This window comes from Salvelinus fontinalis, chromosome 18 (assembly GCF_029448725.1).
Source record: "Salvelinus fontinalis isolate EN_2023a chromosome 18, ASM2944872v1, whole genome shotgun sequence".
NCBI classification, from domain to species: Eukaryota; Metazoa; Chordata; class Actinopteri; order Salmoniformes; family Salmonidae; genus Salvelinus; species Salvelinus fontinalis.
Window position 1 is genome coordinate 40,803,512 of NC_074682.1, and position 6,000 is coordinate 40,809,511.

The following is a 6,000-nucleotide window of genomic DNA, read 5'->3' on the forward strand; positions in this document are numbered from 1 at the left end:
AAAACAATGGTGAACAGAGGGCACATATATACAATTGCTAATCAGGGGGAATGGGAACCAGGTGTGCATAATGAAACAGTTCAGTGACGCCTAGAGTCTGGTGACGTAGACCTCAGAAGCTGGTGCACGGAATGACCAGCAGTACCGGGGGAATCCGTGACATGACTGAAAGTGTTCCGTCTTTTATTGTTTTATTTGAATGAAACCAAGGTCAAACAGTTTGTTTTACTCAAACATAGTTTTGATTATTTCTGATTTTATATTCATGTAATGTAGATCAGTGTTAATTGAATCACACTACTTTTTTTGGCTTTCTGACAACCAAATTACAATTAACGTCAGTTATCCTGTGCATCATGCTAAATTGACTAATATATCTAATTAATTTACAATACATTGTATTATATCAATACAAATGTCCCAAAAATACACACTTAAGAAATAAGCCCAATAAACCACTACTTTTTACTTATACAAAAGAGAATTTGGTCCTTCCTCTAAGGATGAATTAGTACAATACATTCTAGTGTGGTGTTATTGAAAAGCATAACACTGCATTCAGATATTCTCTACTGGCTGACTGAATAAAAATGGCCACTGTAAACAGCATTACAGCATTATTTCCAAAATGATTTGTATTGTGACTTCCTCCCTGATGTTTTTGGTCACTCTCTGAGACCAGTTATCTCCATTAGAGGTCCATGAGAAAGGAATATTCAACCACCACAACTCTTCTGCTTTTATTACCAATCTCCACACAGGCAGTCATGCTGAACAGAACATGATCTGAAGATCACAGGCCTCCTGCTGGCGGAGTGGACAATGCTGGCTACAATGACCATGACAAACATGTTGTTATGACAATGGTTTGATGGTGTAAAAGTTTGTGTGTTTGTAAGAAGTCTCTTTCTCCAGAGAAAGGCCATTGGTCTGCCCTTGACTCTGTCTCCACCCTTCTGTCTTTCTGCTCTTTCTGAGGGTCTCATGGCCTGAACTCCACACACATAGAGACAGGAGCTGGGGATCTCAATAAAACACACCACACTGACCGCGAGTCACTTGGATTTTGGTATTTTCTCTACTCCTTCTTGATGTTCCTGGCTGGTCCTCTGGTGCCACCCTGTGGCTATGGAGCTTCCTGTTGGGGGCCCTGGCTGTCGTGGCCCTTCCCCCTTGGTGTACCCAGAGGAGGCCTGGCAGTTGGGGCACTTGCAGCACCTGCAGCAGCGTGTGGAGGCCAGCAGCCACTTGGAGGAGCCTTGGAGGAGGGCTGCAATCTGAGGTTGGTTCCCCAACACCTGCTGTCTGCCCAGGGCAAAGGGGTGAGAGTGGTGATGGTGGGTCTGGCCATGAGGTTGCTTATGAACCACTGCTGACCTTCCTCTGTATGCCGACCAGGGTGGTGGGGGTGTCTTGCTGTGGAACCTTGGAGGAAGTTAGGAAAGTTCTCCCCCATACCATTGTGCTGGGGGTGGAAGTATGGAGTATGAGAGCTAACCTGGACCTGAGGAGCGAGCATCCTCTCTGGGGGGAGCTCAAAGGTGTAGGCAGCCGGGGCGGAGGAGGGCTCAGCAGGAGTGGTGAGAGGCAGCTCATGGAGGTGGTGGTGCTGGTGGGGATGGGGGTGAAGGTCCAGTCCGCTCTGGACGTGTCCAGGAAAATGTAGTTTTGGCACTGTCAGAGTTGCCACCTGTTGGACCCCTAGACTGGAGCTCTGGGCCACTTCACTGCCCAATAGCTGGAGCATCCCAGTCATGGAACTCATGGTCCCTTCGTAGGATGAGTGTGGCCATTCCTGCCCCAGTCCACTGCCCCCCAGCCGGGCTTGGCCACAGGGTCTGGCCAGGAAGGAGGAGAGGGGATGGGGCCCGTTCTCAGGAGAGGAGCTGGGTGTGCGGTCCTATGGGGTATAGAGAGAATGGATGTTAGACATGCTGTACACTATTGAATTGTTTTTTCCTGAGCAAAAACCACATACAAAATCAAGATATTATAGTGATAACACAGAATTTAGACCTTCTTTCTAATGTGATAATATAGAGAAACTATAGAACAGTGGTGACCTTTTATTGTGGACTTCAACATCTCTATTTCTAAAATATATGTTATCATTTTATTGATGTAGTCAATGTATTTAATTAACTAAAATAGAGTAAAGAATTTTTAAAAAGACACCTCATAACGTGTTTTATATTGTTGTGAAGAAATAAAAGTGTATAGAAAAAAAATGGATTGTAGAAATTAGTAATTCAAAAATACGTGCTCCGGCGGTATCCCTTCTGCATCATTGTCTTCACTGACTGCCTCGTACGCTATGACTGGATATCCTTTGAAGTGTGCCGAGAACCAATCGACACATTCTTGGCAGCATCTTGTTTTGGAGAGATTTCACAGTACAGATAAAGTAAGAACCGTCTGTGTGTGTGTGTCAATGAGAGGGTTAGATTAATCTCGCCGGCTGCCTCCCGGGCTTGAGCCAAGCGCCCTGTTAAAAGCCCACGGAGAAGTTGGCTCAAAACAAAAGTGACGTAATTAAGCACATGTAGTAGCATAATTAGTAGGATTCTGTGTTTTCTCATCCAAAGGTGATTGGTTTTGATATTAGGCCTAAACGCTTTATCTTCCTTGCCAATTATTTTTTTGGGGAAAAATTATAACATTTACTTTATGGAAAAGAGCTGGGCGATGCACCATGCTGCCCTGTTGACTAAACGTTCGATTACTATTTGATTTGAGAATGGCGCTCATTTCTCCCGATTACTTGACCGGCCTTTGCCTGGTCCCCTGCAGCTCAGCATAATCGAATCCGCCCAGTGAGTGACAGAGAGAGAGAAAGAGAGGAGGGGCGAGGGACATAGACATTTACTATATGGTTAACCTGAATAATTTACCCTTACAAAACAATATTGCAGTTTTGAAATTGCAGTAAATGTGCAGTAACTGCAGTACACTGTGGTATTTTGGATGCAGTAATTAACTGCAGTTACACTAACTGCAGTTACACTGCAAATTACTACAGTAAAAAAAAACGGTGTTATTTTGGATGCAGTATTTGCAGCATATAGTATATAGGCTACAGTAGGCTATGTGAACATCTGAGGCCTCCTAAGGGGGACCATGATAGATTCTTAGTGATGTGTACACCAAGGAACTTAAACCTCTCAACCTGCTCCACTATAGCCCAGTCGATGTGAATGGGGGTGTGCTCGGCCCTTCGTTTCCTGCAGTCCACGATCAGCTCCTTTGTCTTGCTGACGTTGAGGGAGAGGTTGTTGTTCTGGCACCACAAAGCCAGGTCTCTGACCTCCTCCCTATAGGCTGTCTCATTGTCGTCGGTGATCAGGCCTACCAGCGTTGTGTCATCAGCAAACTTAATGATTGTGTTGGAGTCGTGCACAGCCAAACAATCGTGGGTGAACAGGGGAAACAGGAGGGGACTAAGCACGGATGCCTGAGGGGCTGCCGTGTTGAGGCTCACCGTGGCGAATGTGCTGTTGCCTACCCTTAGCACCTGGGGTCAGGAAGTCTATGATCCAGTTGCAGAGGGAGGTGTCCAGTCCCAGGGTCCTTAACTTAGTGATGAGCTTGGAGGGCACTGTGGTGTTGAACACAGAGCTGTAGTCAATTAACAGCATTCTCACATAGGTGTTCCTCTTGTCCAGGTGGGAAAGGGAAGTGTGGAGTGCAATCGAGATTGCGCCATCTGTGGATCTGTTGGGGTGGTATGCGAATTGGAGTGGGTCCAGTGTGTCTAGGATGATGGTGTTGATGTGAGCCATGACCAGCCTTTCAAAGCATTTCATGGCTACAGATGTGAGTGCTACAGGGCGATAGTCATTTAGACAGGTTACCTTGGCGTTCTTGGGCACAGGGACTATGGTGGTCTGCTTGAAACATGTAGGTATTACAGACTGTGTCACGGAGAGGTTGAACATTTCACTGAAGACACTTGGCAGCTGGTCAGCGCATGCTCTGAGTATGCGTCCTGGTAGTGCGTCTGCCTTGTGAATGTTAACCTGTTTAAAGGTCTTATTCACGTCGGCTACAGAAAGCGTGATCACGCAGTCATCCGGAACAGCTGGTGCTGTCATGCATGGTTCAGTGTTGCTTGCATCGAAGCGAGCATAAAAGGCATTTGGTTAGCCTGGTCGGCTTGCATCACTGGGCAACTCGTGGCTGGGTTTCCCTTTGTAATCCATGATAGTTTGCATGTCCTGCCACATCCAACGAGTGTCAGAGCCGGTGTAGTAGGATTCGATCTTAGTCCTGTATTGACGCTTTGCCTGTTTGATGGTTAATCTGAGGTCGTAGCGGGACTTCTTATAAGTGTCCGGATTAGTGTCCCACTCCTCGAATGCGGCCACTCTAGCCTTTAGTACAGTGCGGATGTTGCCTGTAATCCATGGCTTCTGGTTGAGATATGTACGTACGGTCAGACAGCTGAGGTTGGGAGGCTATGCATCTCCTCAATTAGAAAACTTTATGGCCAGATGTTGGAGTTTTTGCTTGTTGTGGGATTATACAAAGAAGACACAAGTAAACACACACTCACTCACATAATTGAAAAGATAATGAAAATCATACAAATGAGCATGAGAGGGAATTGGGATTGACCAAACAAGAACAGTTTACAGAGAGATTGCGTTTCGTCTTTGGTGTTAAATCCATCCTTTCCTAAGGGAGTATTCAGAACCTCATTATGTCATAACTGCGCAGACTGAAGGGCCATTCTAAACCAGATCCGTCTGTAATGTGCCCAGCTGCTTTGGCCATCTGCACCGTCTTTAAAGACAGTCACTCATCAGGACTTTTGTTGTTCTGCTTTTACTGGTGTCTGTGTCATAAAGCTGATTTCACACCTCTGGTGTTGCCCTGAATGGGCCACCATCACCATGATCTTGAACCTAAACCTGACCCACTCTTCCAACCACCCTCTCACCAAACTGTAGTAGACTATACCACAGAACCATGGGAAATCAGTTGATACAATGACACATGGGTCTGGGCTAATTTTCAGCAGTGACACAATTGGACTCAGAATAGTGGCTAAGAAGAATCTTTGAGACGACACCATTGTAGGAGTTCTATTGAATAGAGGAGAATGGGGAGGTTAGGTCTTTTCAAAACCCTGCATGCTTTCTTCAAGCTTCCTTTCTGTATCCTTCTGCAGTGGTGGATAAGTTGTCCAATTGTCATACTTGAGTAAAAGTAAATATACCTTGATAGAAAATGACTCAAGTAAAAGTGAAAGTCACCCAGTAAAATTCTACTTGAGTAAAAGTCTAAAAGTACATGGAATTGCTAAAATATTCTTAAGTATCAAAACTAAAAGTATAAATTATTTCAAATTCCTTATATTTGTAACGCTCGTCGTTAGGTGGAAGAGAGGAGGACCAAATCGCAGCGGGGTACGTTTCCATATTTATTGGAACACTTCATAAACACGAACAAAACAATAAACAGAATGAAACCAACGACGCTACAGACCTGAACATGTGAACCTAGTTAAAACAAAGAACGCAATGAACAGGAACAATCACCCACAAACAAACAGTGAAAACAGCTACCTAAATATGGTTCCCAATCAGAGACAACGTAAAACACCTGTCTCTGATTGAGAACCATATCGGGCCAATAATACACACCTAAACCAATGAAACACAAAACATAGAATATACCCACCCAGCTCACGTCCTGACCAACTAAACAAAGACTAAACAAAGGAAATAAGGTCAGGAACGTGACAATATTAAGCAATCCAGACGGCCCGATGTTCTTGTTTTTTTATTTATTGATAGCCAGGGGCACACCTCAACACTCAGAAATCGTCTGTGACCCTATTCAGGAAAGTAGGAGTATGTTCCAAGTCACGACTTCACAGGAGAGCTGTTTGAATGTAAAATAAATGTTTTTATCAAAATGCGTTTTTTTGGCAGAAGTGCCTTCTCGAACATGTGAACTTTCATGTGCCTTGTATGCCATCTGTAAATATGAATAAAA

General features: G+C 44.6%; 1 pseudogene; it reads right to left on the bottom strand.

Moving 5' to 3' along the window:
- Positions 1-1,055: 1,055 nt before the first annotated feature.
- Positions 1,056-4,894, bottom strand: LOC129816035 (transcription factor Sp5-like; annotated as a pseudogene).
- Positions 4,895-6,000: the final 1,106 nt, after the last annotated feature.